Consider the following 21210-nt stretch of genomic DNA (forward strand, 5'->3'; position numbering starts at 1 on the left):
GGTGGCACACACCTGTAATCCCGCAACTGGGAAGGCCAAGGCATGAGAATTGCTTGAACCCAGGAGGCAGAGGTTTCAGTCAGTCAAAATTGCAACACTGTACACCAGCCTGGGCAACAGAGTGAGACTCCATCTCAAAAGATAACATAACATAATATAACATAACATAACATAACATAATATAACATAACATATTAAAAGGTGGTGAGGAGGGATTGGAAACTCCAGATAAGTATCAGACTTTATTCATAAAACAATGCAACAGCATTTGGCGGGGCTACATATGCCCCTGGAAACAAGCTGGGGTTTTGGTTCTTTTTCCTTCCTTTCTGGATAATCTGTCCTTAAGACCCAGAAAAGTTCACCCAAGCACAATTCCAACATTAAGTTTTTGTAAAAATGCTTATCGAGGCCGGGCGCGGTGGCTCAAGCCTGTAATCCCAGCACTTTGGGAGGCCGAGACGGGCGGATCACGAGGTCAGGAGATCGAGACCATCCTGGCTAACATGGTGAAACCCCGTCTCTACTAAAAAATACAAAAAACTAGCCGGGCGAGGTGGCGGGCACCTGTAGTCCCAGCTACCTGGGAGGCTGAGGCAGGAGAATGGCGTAAACCCGGGAGGCGGAGCTTGCAGTGAGCCGAGATCCGGCCACTGCGCTCCAGCCTGGGCGACAGAGCAAGACTCTGTCTCAAAAAAAAAAAAAAAAAAAAAAAAATGCTTATCGACTTTCACACAGTAATACAGTCTGTTATTATGATGGTTTTCCAGGAACGAAGCTGCTAAAATTTTGTTTTATCATTCTCTTCTCCATGCTATTTTATTTTCCTTGTATTCTGATCCTTTTCTTCCTATTATAGTGCTCCAATTCCAGAGCTCCGGTTCAAGAATTCAGAAATAAGCATTTTTCTGTCTCTCTCACAAACAACACTATGCACTACTAAGCCTACCCCGTACTTTGCTTCTCCTCCATAGTAACAGAATTTCAAGTCTTTTAACTTTACTTCCACTGAAACAAGATTGTAATGTGCATACTGTATTTCACTTCAATGTTGCTTTAATTATAGCCCCTCCCCCATTCCAACCATGGAGCAGAAGAAACTACCTAACCCAAAATAAAGTTTGCCAAGAAGAAAAATCTAAAACTCAAAAATAGTAAATAAACCATTTTATTTAACCTACTTTCATGAATAGATTAAAACCATAAATGAAACAAAATGCCAAAGTCCCCCTATCAAAAAAAAAAAAAAGAAATAAGTGAAATGGTCATGTTATGGTTTTATTTCAATATACGATACTTTACCCAGTCTTGCTTGAAAACAAAAAGGAAAATGATATCATCAGAAGCAGTTATTTGTGTACCATCCTGGACTCCCTCTGGCTTTATAAATACTGGAGATGCTTTAGGCAATGACTTAAACCTATTATAGAATATAATTTTTCACAAAAACCTTTGCTATAAAACTCCTGGTTAAAGTACGACAATTTCTGAAATCCCACTTACAAAAAGAAAAATATATATATATACTTACTATGGCATAAATAAATCAAGTATCTAAGAATAAATCTAACAAAAGATATGCAAGACTTTTAACTAGAAAACCATAAAGGATGTCAATTCTGACCATCCCAAAATTGATCTAAGCCAACAGTATAATTCCAACCAAAAGCCCAAAAGGGTCTGTGGTTTGGAGGTTAAATTGGTTTCTCTGTTTATTTATGGGGAGAAATTAATGCAGTGATTCTACAATGTACATGGAAATGCAAAAGAACAGACTAGCAAATCTTTAAAAAGAACAAGCTGGGCAGCCTGAGTAACATAGGGAGATCTCATCTCTACAGATAATTTTGAAAATAAGGCAGGCATGGTGACTCACACCTATGGTCCCAGCTACTCCGGAGGCTGAGATAGGAGGATCATGTAAGCCCAGGAGGTCAAGCCTACAGTACACTGTTATCACACTACTGCACTCCAGCCTGGGAAACAGAGTGAGACCATATTTCAAGGAAAAAAATAAAAAGGAGACTTATTCTACAGAATATTTAGACTTATTATTAAGCTCACTAAATAAGGCAGTGATACTGGTACAAGGTAACAGGATAAAGGCCCAGACACATAGCATGCATCTATGGACATGACTTATGAATACACGACAATGCAGAGTGATAGCAATTTTTTTGTTTGTTTATTCATAAATGGTGCTGGAACAATTAGATATCCATTTGAAAAAAAATAAAACTTGACCTAAAAACTACACACACAAAAAAATCTATTCCAGGTGAAGTACATATTACATATATAAATGAGAGAAGTAAATAAAAGTTTATAGATGATGTGAAGAACTCCATGACCTACAAAGAAAAAAGAAAATTTTTAAACAGGACACAAAAAAGCACTGTTTAATGGAAAAAAACTGACATATGTACCTATGCAGATAATTTTTTTTTTTTTTTTTGAGATGGACTCTTGCTCTGTCACCAGGCTGGAGTGCAGTGGCACGATCTCGGCTCACTGCAACCTCCACCTCCCCAGTTTAAGCAATTCCCGTTTCAGCCTCCTGAGTAAATGGGACTACAGGCGCACGCCACCACACCCAGCTAATTTTTTCTTCATCACGTTAGCCAGGATGGTCTCCATCTCCTGACCTCATGATCCACTTGCCTCGGCCTCCCAAACTGCTGGGATTACAAGTGTGAGCCACTGCGCCCAGCCTACAGAGAACTTTTCTGCACCAAAAGATACCATATAAAAAGGCACCACAGGCAAACTACAGAATGCGAGAACACATAAGTAACCTACTTAAAACTGACAAATGCCTTATATTAAGAATATATAAAAAGCTGCTATGAATCAAAATACACATAATTAAAAATAAAAACAGATAAGCGATGAGAGCAATCACTTTACAGAACAGGACATCAAAATGGTCAGCACTGAGATGCTCAAACTCATTAGTAGCCAGAGAAAGTGCAAATTAAAGCCATCAAAAATGGCTACAATTTTCAAAGACTGGCAATAATGTGCACTCGGGAGAATATAAAAGGGAATTATCATACGCTGTTGGAAGAAAAGTTTGGTAAAACCACTCTGGAAAACAATTTGGCCTTTTCTACTTACAACATATCTTATGACCGAGAGGTTTCGATCTTAGATATATATCCAATAGAAATGGCTTCACATGTGCATTAAAAAACACGTATGAGGCCGAGCACCGTGGCTCACGCCTGCAATTCCAGCACTCTGGGAGGCTGAGGCGGGTGAATCACCTGAGGTTAGGAGTTCAAGACCAGTGTGGCCAACATGGCAAAATCCCATCTCTACCAAAAATATAAAAATTAGCCAGGCGCGGTGGCAGGTGCCTGTAATTCCAGCTACTCGGGAGGCTGAGGCAGGAGAATCACTTGAACCCAGGAGGTGGAGGTTGCAGTGAGTCAAGATTACCCCACTGCACTCCAGGCTGGCAACAAAAGCGAAAATCCATCTCAAAACAAAACAAAACAAAACCACAAGAGTGTTCTCAGCAGTAATACTTACAATGGTCCCAAACTAAAAATAATCTAATATCCATCAAGAATAGAATGGATAAATGTGGCATAATTACACAAGTATATGGTTCATAAAAATGAACTACAGGTCCCACAACATGAATGAATCTCACAAACAATACTGAGCCAAGAAAGCAAGACACAAAAACTAGTGTGCAGAAAAACTACTGTAGTTTTAAAAAAAAAAGTATGTGTAAAACATATATATAAACTGAGATGATGGCCGGGCACAGTGGCTCATGCCTGTAATCCCACTACTTTGGGAGGCCGAGGCAGGCAGATTACCTTGAGGTCAGGAGTTCGAGACCAGTCTGGCCAATGTGGCAAAATGTTGTTTCTACTAAAAATTTAAAAATTAGCTGGGTGTAGTGGCGCATGCCAGCAGTCCCAGCTACTCAGCAGGCTGAAGCAAGAGAATCGCTTGAACCTGGGAGGTGGAGGTTGCAATGAGCCGTGATCGCGCCACAGCACTCCAGTCTGGGCAACAGAAAGAGACTTCATCTCAAAAAAATAATAATAAAAATTAAAAACATAAATTGATTTGAGTTTTCATGGTTCACTTTTCATGGTTCATCTCACTTAAATCATGGCGGGTGTGGTGGCTCACACCTGTAATCCCAGCACTTTGGGAGGTTGAGATGGGTGGATCACCTGAGGTTAGGAGTTCAAACCAGCCTGACTAACATATAGTGAAACCCCACCTCTACCAAAAAAAAAAAATACAGGCCGGGCACGGTGGCTCAAGCCTGTAATCCCAGCACTTTGGGAGGCCAAGACGGGCGGATCACGAGGTCAGGAGATCGAGACCATCCTGGTTAACACGATGAAACCCCATCTCTACTAAAAAAAATACAAAAAACTAGCCAGGTGAGGTGGCGGGCACCTGTAGTCCCAGCTACCTGGGAGGCTGAGGCAGGAGAATGGCGTAAACCTGGGAGGCGGAGCTTGCAGTGAGCTGAGATTCGGCCACTGCACTCCAGCCTGGGCAACAGAGTGAGACTCCGTCTCAAAAAAAAAATACAAAAAGTAGCCCAGCGTGGTGGCGGGTGCCTGTAGTGCCAGCTACTTGGGAGGCTGAGACAGTAGAATTATTTGAACCCTGGAGGCGGAGGTTGCCGTGAGCCAAGATCACGCCACTGCACTCCAGCCTGGGCGACAGAGCAAAACTCCGTCTAAAAAAAAAACAACTATATTCCTGCCAGGCATTGCGGCTCATGCTTGTAATGCCAACACTTTGGCAAGCTGAGGCAGGAGGAGCTCTTCAGGCCAGAAGGTTGAAGCTGCAGTGAGCCATGATGGCACCAATGCACTTCAGCCTGGACAACTAAAGTGAGACCCTGTCTCTTTAAACAAACAAAAAACCCTATATTCTAATTAGCCAACCAATCAAATTATCAAAGTAACCTCTAACATTTCAGTGCTTTCAAAAAAGAGCAAAAACAACCGCATTCCCTCCCTGATAAGACAACTGCCCACAGTGGAAAGTATACCACGGTGGTAGAAAGAAACATAAACTTTCCAATTAAAGCTGCACTAACTAGTTGTAAGACTTTCTGCAAATTACTATATTTTTCCAAGACTAGTCTCCTCATATATGAAGTGAGGGTAACAATACATATCTTCCGTAAATTACTTCACAGTTACAAGTCGTGGTTTGGAATGATAATAACAACATATACCACCATCACTGTCATAGGGATCAAATGGGAATTTACATAAATGGTTTATAACAGCAATGTGTACATAGCAATGCTAAATCGTTTTTGTCTGTTCTCCTGTTTCTCTTTGCTCTTCTTTGTATATGCATACAGCATAAAACCACAAGGTATTGTTAACCCTGCCTCAACACCTACTCCCACCACCAAAAGAAATCTACATGCACTTAAACTTCTCATTATCTTATGATATTATAATATCCCTATTTTATATGTGGACTGAGTCTCAAAAAAGCAGAGCTGCCTATACAGATGAGACAGAGAACAAAATCAAAGCCCAGATTTACTATAAAGTTATTGATTTTGGTGTTAAAAGCATTTTGTTACTAATGAGAAATCAATTCTAAATAATATGGAGGTTGGGCATGGTAGCTCATGCTTGTAATCCCAGCACTTTGGGAGGCTGAGGCAGGTGGATCACTTGAGACCAGGAGTTTGAGAACAGCCTGGCCAACATGGTGGAATCCCATTTCTACTAAAAATACAAAAATTACCCAAGTGTGGTGACAGGGACCTGTAATCTCAGCTACATGGGAGGCTGAGGCAGAAGAATCACTTGAACCCAGGAGGCGGAGGCTGCAGTGAGAGGATATTGTGCCATTGCACTCCAGCCTGGGCGACAAGAGCAAAACTCTGTCTCAATAAATTAATTAATTGCCGGGCGCAGTGGCTCAAGCCTGTAATCCCAGTGCTTTGGGAGGCCGAGACGGGTGGATCACGAGGTCAGGAGATCGAGACCATCCTGGCTAACACGGTGAAACCCTGTCTCTACCAAAAAATACAAAAAACTAGCCAGGTGAGGTGGCGGGCGCCTGTAGTCCCAGCTACTCAGGAGGCTGAGGCAGGAGAATGGCGTAAACCCGGGAGGCGGAGCTTGCAGTGAGCTGAGATCGGGCCACTTCACTCCAGCCCGGGCGACAGAGCGAGACTCCGTCTCAAAAAATAATAATAATAATTAATTAATTAATATGGAAAAAAATTGTAGTTTTCAGAAAACAAAAGAGAAAAGAGATGATGGATCTCAAACTATCCAGTGAGATCCATAATCCAAACAAAGAATCACGTATAGAAAGTAAAATTTAGAATTTAATTTTAAAGCAATTGGATTTCTAATGCAAATGACAGAAATAATTCCTCTAAAGCAGTAATAAAATGAATTTATTCTCACATAAATGGACCAAATGAAAACATCCTCTCAGCCTCCACACCCTCAAAATTTTGTTATAATTTTTTTCTGATAAAAGGGGAGAAAAGCACAGGACCTAAAATCCCTAAAGAGATATAATTTCTGTCAAACATATACACACACAGACTTGTGTATTTACTGCAAAAAACCACTCCAAAATATCTCCATTTTAAAACAAAGGAAAAAAGAAATTGAAATTTCTATTTCTGTATCTCACTCATCAAAAGTAACCAATTCTTAGTAAAAAATTATTATGGAAGGCTTTAGATGTGATAATGGGAATATATTTATCTTTACAATATGCGGGAGAAGAGTCTAGGTATGTGTAATAGATTAAACAAAACTAGAATGAGTAAATTTTGAAGCTGGGTGAAAAGTATGTGAGGAGGCACTAAACTATTTTCTCTTCATCTGTATCGTATGAAATTTTCCATAATTAAAAGTTTTTTTAATAAAGTATTAATAATAAATGTTTACACTGTTCTATGCAGTAGCTTTAAGTAAAACTTTCAAGCAATCACATTCACCTGGTAGAAATCTAGGTTTTTATCATTAAGCATTATATTTTTGCCTGTGACATATTTGTATTTTATTATTTTTTACTAGCTGGAATAGAATCCTGTGATGCTGATTCTTCTTCCACGGTAACAGCTAACGTCGTTCGTGATACTGAATTCTAATCAAATAGTCATCTTAAATATTCAGATCAATAAACGCGGCCAGGTGTGATGGCTCATGCCTATAATCCCAGCACTTTGGGAGGTCAAGGTGGGTGGATCACCTGAGGTCAGGAGTTTGAGACCAGCCTGGCCAACATGGCAAAACCCCGTTTCTACTAAGAATACAAAACAATTAGCCAAGTGTGGTGGTGGGCGCCTGTAATCCCAGCTACTCAGGAAGCTGATGCAAGAGAATCACTTGAACCCGGGAGACGGAGGTTGCAGTGAGCCAAGATCACGCCACTGCACTCCACCCTGGGCGACAGAGCAGGACAGTCTCAAAAACAAAAAAACTTTCGGAGGCCGAGGCGGGCGGATCACGAGGTCAGGAGATCGAGACCATCCTGGCTAACACAGTGAAACCACGTCTCTACTAAAAATAGAAAAAAAATTAGCCTGGCGTGGTGGCCGGCGCCTGTAATCCCAGCTATTCGGGAGAGGGAAGCAAGAGAATGGCCTGAACCCGAGAGGTGGAGCTTGCGGTGAGCCGAGATTGCACCACTGCACTCCAGTTGGGCGACAGAGCGAGACTCCGTCTCAAAAACAAAAACAAAAAAAGGTGGGAGTGGGAGCAAAACAGTGCAACCATTTTGGAAAACAATTTAGCAGTTTCTTAAAATACTAAACATAAATTTACTACATGACCCAGCAATTCCAATCCTAGGTATCTACCAAAGAGGAATAAAAACATGTCTACGCCAAGACTTGTAAATCAATGTTCATAGCATTATTCACAACAGCCAAATGTCTGAAACTCAAATGTCCATTAACTTAACAAATTAATAAAATGAAGTACTCTTCAAAATACAAGAATGTATTGAAACATCTCTTAACATGGATCATCCTTAAAAACATTGTTAAATAAAACCCAAACATAAAAGAGTATATAAATGATCCCAATTTTATGAAATGTCCCGAAAAAACTTATCTATGGAGACAGAAAATAGATTAATAGTACCCTAAGATTAGAAAAGAGAAACGAATACAAATGGGCACAGATTTTCTTCTTTGGGGGGTGACAGAAGTATTCTGAAATTAGATAGTGTTGGCTACGCAGTTTTCCAAATTAACTAAAAATCACTGAACTGCACGCTTAAAATGGGAGAAATTTACATTATGTAAATTATACCTCAACGTATCTGTCAAGGAAAAACAGAAAACAAGGAGCAGCAGCACTACAGTGCCTCTGGGATGATAAGTGGGTGGTTCGGTGGGTGGGTGGGTGGGTGGTTGGGTGGGTGGATGGATGGATCTCAAGAAAGGAACTTGCTCCAAAGTTTCATCTAAATACATGACAGAGCAATCTAGGATGGACTGCAAAATCCATGCTCTTCCTAGATGCAAGAGCAAGAATGCACTAGAGGCCGGGCGCGGTGGCTCAAGCCTGTAATCCCAGTGCTTTGGGAGGCTGAGACGGACGGATCACGAGGTCAGGAGATCGAGACCATCCTGCCTAACACGGTGAAGCCCCGTCTCTACTAAAAAATACGAAAATCTAGCCGGGCGAGGTGGCGAGCGCCTGTAGTCCCAGCTACTCGGGAGGCTGAGGCAGGAGAATGGCGTAAACCCGGGAGGCGGAGCTTGCAGTGAGCTGAGATCCGGCCACTGCACTCCAGCCTGGGCAACGGAGCAAGACTCCGTCTCGAAAAAAAAAGAATGCACTAGAAGCAATATATATCTCACTCAACTTTGTAAGGATAAATCCAATCCACAAGTGGCTCTTTCACAACTGAAGTGAGGCCAGGAGCGGTGGCTCACGCCTGTAATCCCAGCACTTTGGGAGGCCAAGGCGGGCAGGTCACCTGAGGCCAGGAGTTCGAGACCAGCCTGACCAACATGGAGAAACCCCATCTCTAGTAAAAATACAAAATTAGCTGGGCATGGTAGCGCATGCTTGTAATCCCAGCTACTCGGATGGCTGAAGTAGGAGAATCGCTTGAACTCGGGAGGCGGAGGTTGTGGTAAGCTGAGATCGCGCCACTGCACTCCAGCCTGGGCAACAAGAGTGAAACTCCGTCTCACAAAAAAAAAAAAAAAAAAAAAAAAACTTGAAGTGAACACTGAGCATTAAATTAAGAAGAGTGAAGCAAGATAAACCATCTATGTGGAATGAACAAAGTAAATACATAAAATCCAAAATAGGTGGCACGGGAAGCAAAACCCAGATCTTGTAAATGATTATATGAAGCTGAAACCAAATTAACTGAATGGTGAGGAGTATTCAAACAAATTAAATTTGGCAGTTTGTCTCCAACACAGTCCCAGGAGAATGTGTCCTGACCCAGATCTGCTATAGTGAAGACAGATTTATCAAGCTATTCAAGCTCAATAACAGTCACAACTAAAATGAACCAACGTGGGCCGAGCACGGTGGCTCACATCTGTAATACCAGCACTTCGGGAGGCCGAGGCAGGCAGATCACCTGAGGTCAGGAGTTCAAGTCCAGCCTGGCCAACATGGCAAAACCCTGTCTCTACTAAAAATACAAAAATTAGCTGGGCATGATAGTGGGCGCCGTAATCCCAGCTACTCGGGAGGCTGAGAGGCAGGAGAATTGCTAGAACTCAGGAGGCAGAGCTTGCAGTGAGTCGAGACTGTGCCACTGCACTTCAGCCCGGGTGACAGAGTGAGACTCCACCTCAGAAAAAAAAAAAATTACACTATGGGGCTAGGTGCGGTGGCTCATGCCTGTAATCCCAGCACTTCGGGAGGCCAAGGAGGACAGATCTCTTGAGCTTTGAAGTTTGAGACCAGCCAAGACAACATGGTGAGACCTCATCTCTAAAAATACAAAAAAAATAGCCAGGCATGGTGGTGCACACCTGTGGTAACAGCTACTTAGGAGGCTGAGGTGGGAAAGATCACCTGAGCCCAGGAGGTTGAGGCTGCAGTGATTGCATTCCAGCCTGGGCAACAGAGCATGCAAGCCATGATTGCATTCCAGCCTGGGCAACAGAGCAAGACCCTGTCTCAAAAAAAAAAAAAGTGATGTTGTACTAAAATTACCTCATAGTAGACTCACTAAAATTACCACAAAGATATATCTTTCTGTTTTTGTCCTAAAATTTATACTTTAGTTTTCTGTATGCCTCCAAGCAACACGCATCGCAAATGTTAAGGTGATCTCTATGTGTTCTCATTTCAAACTTTTTCAACATCTCCCAGAAATAAAATAATAATTAAATTCAAGTTTCACAGTGAACAGATGAGATCATCTACTGAAAAAGAGAAGGGAAGTGGTAAAGTAAGGGGGCTACAGGAGATTACAAGTTTTTAAGTAACTGTATGAGGAATGAGAAAAAACTAGGAACAAAGGAGAATTACTGGGTAATGCTGAGGGTTCAATTAAGATTGGAGAGCATGAATACTTAGTGGCTCCAGTCTGCAAGGCTGTTATTTTCTCCAGCTGTGCTCAGCAGCGCAACACCAGGTACACAGAAGTCAGAAAAATGAAGTGATGTGGTTGGGTTTTAGACAAATGCAATGAAAAGACAAAAATGCAAAGCAGATGAACATGTTTTGAAGGTAAATAAGGTTGTCAGCTAATGAAGAAAATAAAGGCAGGAGGGGATGATACATTGGGACAAAAGAGTAATACTAGAGAGCTCTATAAGGCTGAAAAAAGACTGTCAATGTCTGTAAAAAAAAAAAACATTAAACATATGTAAAAAATAATGAATAGGTCTTCCATAGCAAAGTAACATTTCTTCTCATTTTAGAAAATGAAATGCTCCTGTCTGACAATTCAAACTGTCTTTTTAAAGTGAACTAGAAAGGTTCCAAATGGAAACAGTCTAATACTTAAAAGTATTATAATTGCAAATCTAGATGTTCCTCAACATTTCGGTGGAAATCCAATGATATTTTTTCCAGTATTTTAAATCAACTAAGGAAGCTTCCAAATTTCTTAGTGAACTTTTACCAAAAATCTTACCCTAAGCAAATGAGTCACTCTATATATCAGTATTACCACCCTTCAATAGGCAAGAACTAGAAAACAAAATTATAGGGGTGTGTGTGTATATGTTTAAAATAAAGTCTTATGACAAAAGAATTACTTCCTATTGCTAAAATCTGACTAGTTTGACCAATTATCATCAGTTGGGCTATTTACATTGCTGGCTCCATGCATGTTGTATTTAACTGCTTTCAAAATACTACTCTACAATTTGGCACTGAAGACTTATTAAGTATGCAGAAAGGCACAAAAAAATCGATATTAGCCAGTATTAATTATTGCTAGTAATAATGCCAATTCTGTTTTCTTGCAAAGCAATAGTAAAGTGATGACTTACGGAGTATGAGAACAGCCACAAGTAGATGAAGCTGCATTATGTTTTGTTACTGAGATACATGCAAAAGGACAGCCTATCATATGCCACACAATACAAACGAAGGTAGAAGAAACTGCCATATCCCTGAGAATAGTTAAGATTTCAAAGCAATGAGTGGCTGGTGTGACCAAGTATACACAGCATGAGGTTACTGCTTCCTTCCTATTGTACACTAAAATAGTGTTGTGTCTTCTATTAATAGCAACTAATATTCAATGAAATAAAAATTTAAAAATCAGAATACTTCATTCCCAGTCTTCCCCACTTTAGCACTGTATCACAAATCACTCAATTATTAGTTAGAAACCTGGAGATCATCCTTGATTTATCCCTTTCCTCACTTATCTACTCTATCTCCAATACACATACAGAATAAGAACACTTCTCAGTATTATCTCTATTACAACCATCGTCCAAGGCACAGTATCTGTCACCTGTACACTGTAACAACCTAACCCTCCCCCTTGCATTCCCCACACCCCACCCACCACTCCAATATTCATACAATAGCAAAAGCAGGGGTTCTCAACCTTGCCACTATTGACATTTTGGGCCAATAGTTGTTTACTATTCTGTGCATTATAGAAGGTTTAGCAGCATCCCTGATCTCTATCCACTGATGCCAGTAGCATACACCATAATCCCTAGGTTTCCATTCGCTGATGCCAGCAGCATAAACCATTATTCCCAGTTGTGACAATCAAAAATATCTAGACATTGCCAAATGTCCCCCGGAAAACAAAATCCCCCTCAGTTGAGAACCACTAAGCTAGAAGAATGTGTTTTGTTTTGAGACACAGTCTTGTTCTATCACCCGGACTGGAGTGTAGTAGCACAATCTCAGCTAACTGCAACCTCTGCCTCCCAGGTTCAAGCGATTCTCCTGCCTCAGCCTCCCAAGTAGCTGGGATCATGCCACCTTGCCTGGCTAATTTTTGTATTTTTAGTAGAGACGGGGTTTTGTCATGTTGGCCAGGTTGGTGGCAAAGTCCTGGCCTCAAGTAATCAATCTGTCTTGGCCTCCAAAAGTGCTGGGATTACAGATATGAGCCACTGCACCCGTCCTAGAAGAATGTGTTTTAAACAATTCTCTTCTTAAAACTCTCTAACAGCTTCTCATTTCACTTATAATAAAATCTGTAAGAATCCTCACTATCCCAAATACACCCTACATAATCCAGACTCTGCTTACCTCTCTGACCTCATGGAACGCCACTGTATTCTTCCTGCATTATGCTCCCTCCAGTCACTATGGCCTTCTCTAAATTCCTAGAGACATTTCTGCTAAAGAGATTTATCCTTGCTCTTCCCTGTATCTGGGCCATTCTTGCCTAGGTTCTGTACACATCCTCAGGTTAAATTTCACACCATCAGAGATGCCTTTCCTGGCCTTTTTTAATGTTAAGTACCTCATCATTACCCATCATAACACCTCATTTATTCCCTTCACAGACAGCATTTATCGTATTATTTTGTTTACATGATTACTGCCTCTCACAAAAGAATAAATACCCTGTCTGCCTTCTTTTCCAGTATATAAAAGAAATGAACAAATGTATAACTTGGACAGCCTTAAGTAATAGGTGAGTTGGCAGCAGTGATAATTCCAGCACCACCCAAATCTCATTCCCCATCTATGTATATGATCATTTCCCCTTGAAGTGAAGGGGAGGGGAGGGGAGAAGAGGGAAGAAAAAGAGCCTAACAAAGCCCTCATCTGTAAAAACATCTTTGCCATGTTCTCTGAAGGGTTATATGTGAAGTAAATGGCATGTAACGAATCTAACGCACTTGAAGGGCTTAATAAAAAACTTGTATTCAGGCCGGGCGCGGTGGCTCAAGCCTGTAATCCCAGCACTTTGGGAGGCCGAGGCGGGTGGATCATGAGGTCAGGAGATCGAGACTATCCTGGCTAACATGGTGAAACCCCGTCTCTACTAAAAATACAAAAAACTAGCCGGGCGTGGTGGCGGGCGCCTGTAGTCTCAGCTACTTGGGAGGCTGAGGCGGGAGAATGGCGTGAACCCGGGAGGCGGAGCTTGCAGTGAGCCAAGATCACGCCACTGCCCTCCAGCCTGGGAGACACAGCGAGACTCCGTCTCAAAAAAAAAAAAAAAAAAAAAAAAACTTGTATTCAATAAATGATGGCTATGTATTTAAAGCACCAAAAATAATGCCTATAACAAATACTTGAGAAATGACAGTTCTCTTGCCCCTTTAATCTCATTCTACCACCAGGTTGGCCTGAATATAGTTAAGGATGGAATTCTGTCTGAGAGATACTTTACCCTTTTTGGGTCTCTAGGAACACAACATGCTAGGTGTAAACAGGTTAGTTATTCAAATATGTTCTCTAGGGAAAGGCAAATATCCATTAACCAAAGCCAACTCATCACAAAAGGACCTCAGAATTACATTTTAATTTGTTTCAGTAAGGAAAATAATCATATTATTATTCAATTTTAGAACTTAACTTTAACCTTTGGGAGGAAAACCAACTAAATTATTAACAATATCAGTGCTGGCTATTAAAAATACCCACCATGGCCGGGCACAGTGGCACACACCTATAATCCTAGCACTTTGGGAGGCCAAGGCGGGTAGATCACCTGAGGTCAGCAGTTTGAGACCAGCCTGACCAACATGGTGAAACCCCGTCTCTACTAAAAATACAAAAAATTAGCCGGGTGTGGTGGCAGGTGGCTGTAATCCCAGCTACTTGGGAGGCTGAGACAGGGGAGCTGCTTGAACCCAGGAGGCAGAGGTTGCAGTGAGCCGAGATTGCACCACTGCACTTCAGCCTGGGCAACAAGAGCGAAAGTCTATCTCAAAAAACAAAAACAAAAACAAAAAAACACCACACTGAATACAAGTTTACTTACACTAAATAGTAAATTGAGTCCATGATTAGAATCAAGTAACGAAGGGGAAATAAACCATAAAGTGCCACAATACTTTTAGTTAATAATTAGAACAAAGTTATTTATCTTAAATTCCTTTTAATGTCTTGTTTCTGAAAGGAGCACGTAAATGCATTTGTGGGTATGGGGGAAATGATAAAGAAGTATAAAGGGAGCACAAAGGAAGCCAGACTGCCCGAGTCTGAATCCCAGATCTTCTAATTACTAGCTATATAACCTTTGGAAAGCCAATTAACTTCTCTGTGCCTCAGTTTTTTCATCTGTAAAAAAACTTAACCCTACCTACTACATGGGGCTATTTTAAGGATTACATGAGTCAATATATACAGTATGCTAAGAACAGTAGCTGGCATCTAAGACGTACTGTTAACTATTATTACATAATGTTATTATGTTCCTGTTAACTATTACTGTATTACTTTCTCTTTCTGCATCATTGTGGTTAACAACTACCATACTGGATAGCACAAATAAAAAAATTTCCATCACTGCAGAAAGTTACATTAAACAGCGCTATATCAAGCTACAGGATAGTTAAAATGCCTGATGAGATAATGCATATAATCCTCTTCCCTAATTTATTAGGAAGTGCTTAGTAAAAAGCACTCCTAAACCCTAAGTGTTTTTTAATCTAATACCTTGACATGTAACAAAGAACTTATGTTTCATTTCTATTTAACAAAACAAATAAAGGAGGGATATAGGGAAGCCAAGAGAGACTGTCTCTTCTGTAAAGATCCTTTTTTTTTTTTTTTTTTTTTGAGATACGATTTCACTTCTGTAGCCCAGGCTAGAGTGAAATGCACGATCTCGGCTCACTGCAGCCTCCACCTCCCTGGCTCAAAGGATTCTCCTCCCTCAGCTTCCAGAGTGGCTGGGACCACAGATGCATGCCATTACGCCTGGCTAATTTGCGTGTGTGGTTTGTTTTTGTTTTTGTTTCTTGTTTTGAGACAGGGTTTCACCATGTTGCCCAGGTTGGTCTTGAACTCCTGAGGTCAAGTGATCTGCCAGCCTCGGCCTCCCAAAGTGTTGCGATTACAAGAGTGAGTCACCACGCTCAACCCAGACAAAAGGATTTATGAATTTAAAATTTCTTATCTACCCCACATCAAGCTATCCACTAAACTCTCCCTCTTTGTGAATAGTACCACGCTTACAAAAGAATTATATTCAATTATCAATGTATTAAAAAAGCAACTTAAAATATTGTAATATGATTCTTTAACACATTATGTAAGATCTAGAGGTTAATCTAACAATTACCCTAATTTTGAAGTATTGAAATTGTACTTTGAAGTATCTACATCTGCAGTTTCCTCTTTTTTTTGAGACAGAGCTGTGCTATCACCCAGGCTGGAGTGCAATGGCATGATCTCGGCTCACTGAAACCTCCGCCTCCCAGGTTCAAGTGATTCTCCTGCCTCAGCCTCCCGAGTAGCTGGAACTTCAGGCATGTGCCTCCACACCTGGCTAATTTTTGTATTAATATTTTTAGTTGGCCGGGCGCGGTGGCTCAAGCCTGTAATCTCAGCACTTTGGGAGGCCGAGATGGGTGGATCACGAGGTCAGGAGATCGAGACCATCCTGGCTAACACGGTGAAACCCCGTCTCTACTAAAAAAATACAAAAAACTAGCCGGGCGCGGTGGCGGGCGCCTGTAGTCCCAGCTACTCGGGAGGCTGAGGCAGGAGAATGGCGTGAACCCGGGAGGCGGAGCTTGCAGTGAGCTGAGATCCGGCCACTGCACTCCAGCCTGGGCGACAGAGCGAGACTCCGTCTCAAAAAAAAAAAAAAAAAAAAAAAAAAAAATTTTTTTTAGTAGAGACGGTATCTTGCTATGTCGGCCAGGCTGGTCTTGAACTCCTGGCCTCAAATGATCCATCCACCCACCTCGCCCTCCCAAAGTGCTGAGATTACAGGCATGAGCCACCACACCAGGCATCTTTTTTTTTTTTTTTTTTTTTTTTTTGAGAAGAAGTCTCGGTCTCTTGCCCAGGATGGAGTACAGTAGCATGATCTCAGCTCACTGCAACCTCTGCCTCCCGGGTTCAAGTAATTCTCCTGCCCTAGCCTCCTGAGTAGCCGTGACTACAAGCAAGTGCCACCACACCCAGCTAATTTTGGTTAAGAGATAAGAGTCACCCTCTGTTACCCAGGCCCTCTGTCACTGCAACCTCAAGTTCCTGGGCTCAGGCAATCCTCCCACTACAGCCTCTCAAGTAGCTGGGACTACAGGCCCACACCACCACACCCAACTAACCATCTGTAATTTAATATGAAAATATTTCTAATTTCTGTTGGTGACAAAATAAGTATTGCTAATACACCTGTGATTTGTTGCCAACAATTGAAATTGAAGGAACTGCTAAATTTCAGTTATAGGTTAGTAAAAATAAAGATGTAATTATTTTGCCATCCAAATTCATGAACCCAAGGTTTTTTGTTTTAATTGCTTAAGAGATTAGACTTTAGAGTCACAAAAACCTGGACTCAACCACTTTCTAGCTATGTAACATTGGGAAAAGGTACTTAACCTTTCTACCTTGCCTGTGAAATAGGAATAATATCTACATAAAACTGCTGTATTGTTTAATTATTATGCATGTAAGCTAATTGACACCATGTTCGATACATTTTCAATAAATATGTACACTATTATAATCAGAACCAAGTCCTGTCTATATATAGTTCACAATCCTCACTGTGCCTCAGAAACTCAGACTTGGGTTCAGCTGGTCTGGGACAAATCCCAGACACTGCTATAGTTTTAAAGCTCTCAGGTAATTCTAAGGTACAGTCACTGGCCTAAGGACCAAACTCAAACACTTTCCTTTGGCACACTAGGCACTCTGCTCATGGCTTACACTCTGTATTTTAATCACTCTTCCCTAGTCACCCCATGCTCCAAACACAATCAAGTAATACATCCTGAAGAGGTGGGCTATAGCAGTGATTCTTAAACTTCAGCCTACATCAGAATCACCTGAAGGACCTGTAAAAACACAGACTGCTTATGCCCAGAATTTCTGAGTGGGCAGGCCTATGGTGAGGGCCAAGAATCTGCACGTCTAACAAGTTTCTAAGTAACGCTGACACCACTGGTGCTAGGACCACACTTTAAGAACCACTGGGCTATATATCATAGCTCTGTCCTTTTGCATATATACATTGTTCCTTCACCTGGAATGTCATTCCCATCTCCAACATCTACCCTTGTCTGGCTTTCACTTCTCTTTCAAAACTCACCTAAGAATTCATCTCCTTCAGGAAGCATTTGCTCACTTCAACAAATCACCTCAAGGCATTCATTACCCAGTACAAAACTTGACTACAAAAAATAAAAAGCAATACAGAATATTAATGTACAGTAATGCAAAGGGTGGATATCTGCTGGAATACATAGGTTCTTTTGTAAGAATTAGAAAAAGCACTCTACTCTGAGCAGGTAAACTAGAAAAAGGTGGAAAAACCAAATAGAATTTGTCAAGCAGAATAAAATCTGGATTTCAGCCTTCCCCTACCATTTTATCCAGGCATCTTTAGGCAGGGTACCAATTCCACAACCATTCATGGCAGCCCTGGCACTGTGTGCCACTAAAATACAAAGAACATTTAGATCAGTCCTGGATGGGAGAAAGAGAGGAGCAATAAGCCTATCAAGTAAAGATTTCTGAAGAAGGTACTACCTAAGTTCTGAGTCTTATACCATTTAACCACACTATATGGCTCACTGTAGATGTTCAACAAATGCTTGATTAATCACTCAATGAGCAAAATCACATGAAAACACTTGCTAACCTCCTTTTCATCAAAAATGTAGCAAACACATGCCCACACCTGGCACCAGAAACTATTAAGTGCTATCTAAATATCAACATTTTATCTGGCCTGTATATTTATCAGCTAGTGGAAAACATAAATTATTCCAATAAGCAGATGGGAGGTGTGGAGGCAAAATATCACACCTAGGTCTTCAAAACAAATGACTTTTTTTTTTTTTTTTTGAGACAGAGTCTCGCTCTGTCGCCCAGGCTGGAGTGCAGTGGCCGGATCTCAGCTCACTGCAAGCTCCGCCTCCCGGGTTCACGCCATTCTCCTGCCTCAGCCTCCTGAGTAGCTGGGACTACAGGCGCCCACCACCTCGCCCGGCTAGTTATTTGTATTTTTTTAGTAGCGACGGGGTTTCACTGTGTTAGCCAGGATGGTCTTGATCTCCTGACCTCGTGATCCACCCATCTCGGCCTCCCAAAGTGCTGAGATTACAGGCTTGAGCCACCGCGCCCGGCCAACTAATGACTTTCAAATCAAAAACTGCATTACCTGATGAAGACTTAACTTCATGATTATTTCAATAGGGACTGAAAAAATTACAGGAAATCTTGGAAACCAGCTATCTGGCCAAAGACACTAATATTAGAGATGAAGAAACTGAGGCCCAGAGAAATAATCAATGAAAGACACACAGCCAGTTAGTGGTAGAGTTATAATTAAAACTCAGACCTCTGGCCCTACACTAGTTTTTGTTCTTCTACACCCCTGCCTTTGTATCTATAAAATAAAATCTTAAATATCCACAACTAAAAAATAAATAACACCTCTTAGTCACAATTGTGTTGTCTGCATTCCAATTGGAGAAAAAACTAGTAAGCCATCATCTTATTTTGTCTAGAAGTAACTTTCCAACTTTGCTCTTGGTTTCATGCCTACCCTTCTGGGTGCATAAGTATAGAGAAAAAGCTAAGATTCATAAATAATCCTGATAAAGCCATCAAAATTTATCAACTACCAAAGAAGCATTACAATGTCTTTCCAGGATGCAGCACTTTTCTAAAGAAAGAAAAAGAGCCTAATTTTTGAAATGTGTTTACTAATAAGCAGAACACACAGGTGATAACCTTCATCTCTCAATTAACCAGAGTACCTTATCATCTGACCATTCTCATTAATTAATTTTTTGTTTTTGAGACAGAGTCTTGCTCTGTCACCCAGGCTAGAGTGCAGCGGCGCAATCTCCGCTCACTGCAACCTCCACCTCCCAGGTTCAAGCGATTTGCCTGCCTCAGCCTCTTGGGTAGCTGGGATTACAGGTGCCCACCACCACACCCAGCTAATCTTTGTATTTTTAGTAGAGACGGGGTTTCGTCATCTTGGCCAGGCTGGTCTCAAACTCCTGACCTCATGATCCACCCACCTCGGCCTCACAAACTGCTGGATTACAGGCGTGAGCCACCGCTCGGCCTCATTAAAAAAGTTTTAACCAATTGCTAGCCCTACCTGCTGTTGAGAACCAATTAACTAAAATTCTTTGCTTACAGAAAGTAACCTCACCATTTACCTAGATTATGATGTTATTCATCTTTTAAGATTAATGATCTTTGGATCTATGCACAACACAATATAGTCTAGTGGTTAAAACCTTTTTTTTTTTTTTTTTTTTGAGACAGTCTCACTCTGTCACCCAGGCTGGAGTGCAATGGCATGATCTCAGCTCACTGCAACCTCTGCCTCCTGGGCTCAAGCAATCCTCCCACCTCAGCCTCCAGAGTAGCTGGGACTACAGATGACAGCTACCATACCCGGCTAATTTTTGTATTTTTTTGTAGAGACAGGGTTTCGCTATGTTGCCCAGGCTGGTCTCAAACTTCTGAGCTCAAATGATCCACCCACCTCAGTGTCCCAAAGTGCTGGGATTACAGGCATGAGCTACCGCACCTGGCCAAAGGCTAACTTTTTAACACCTACAGCAACCCACAACAGTGGAATACTTTTATTATTATTCCCATTTTACAGATGAGAAAACTGAGACTTAGAAAGGTTAAAGAAGTTAACATAGACGGAAACATGCAATCAGAATTTGACACAGTGTGATTCCGGCACCAGGAACTCTCCCAGACAATGGACAATAGCTTTCTTAGCCATCTGTCATGTGACAGTGCTTCCTTCATCTGTGAACACATGAGATTTTTAACTGTAACCAGCAGCACATGGCATAAATTAAGGCATTGGTTTCCCAAAAGTTAATTTAGGCTATAAGAATAAAATAGAACACAGCCTAAAATGTTCTTCAACTTTGATACCTTGCACTATAAGAATTTCTGCACACTTGCAGGCCAGGCGCAGTGGCTCACACCTGTAATCCCAGCACTTTGGGAGGCCAAGGCGGACGAATCATGAGGTCAGGAGATCAAGACCATCCTGGCTAACACGGTGAAACCCCGTCTCTAATAAAAATACAAAAAATTAGTTGGGCGTTGTGGCAGGCACCTGTACTCCCAGCTACTCGAGAGGCTGAGGCAGGAGAATGGCATGAACCCAGGAGGCGGAGCTTGCAGTGAGCCGAGATCGTGCCACTGCACTCCAGCCTGGACGACGGTGCGAGACTCAAAAAAAAAAAAACAAACAAAAAAAGAATTTCTGCACACTTGCTAGTTTGCACTGTCTCTACTAAAGAATAGGGACTGACTACCTCTCAGTGCCCCAAATAAGACAGGAAAAATTGTAACCTGATATAATCAAGGCCAACCAAGCTTCATGATAAAAGAGACAGGCAGGTACCTCAAAGGAGAGAACCATGTCATCCTCATGCTTGACTATGTATAAAACATTTCTTTTCTGCCTAAGACTGAGGAGGCAGATAGTAATGTTTCAAACTACCACCTGGACCTTTAAACCAATTTACCAATTATGAAGAGAAATCTTGCCAGAGAGCCAAAAAACAGTAGAGGTAATATTTAACTATTCATGTTATCTTGGTTAGAAAATAAAGGGACTCTCCTGAAAAACTCT

At 41.4% G+C, this 21210-nt stretch overlaps 1 protein-coding gene across 4 annotated transcripts in view; it reads right to left on the minus strand.

Moving 5' to 3' along the window:
* STAG1 (STAG1 cohesin complex component) overlaps positions 1-21210 on the minus strand; it is a 401927-nt gene that overhangs the window by 364279 nt on the left and 16438 nt on the right. The gene's annotated exons all lie outside the window — the stretch shown is intronic.

This window comes from Macaca mulatta, chromosome 2, assembly GCF_049350105.2.
Source record: "Macaca mulatta isolate MMU2019108-1 chromosome 2, T2T-MMU8v2.0, whole genome shotgun sequence".
NCBI lineage: Eukaryota > Metazoa > Chordata > Mammalia > Primates > Cercopithecidae > Macaca > Macaca mulatta.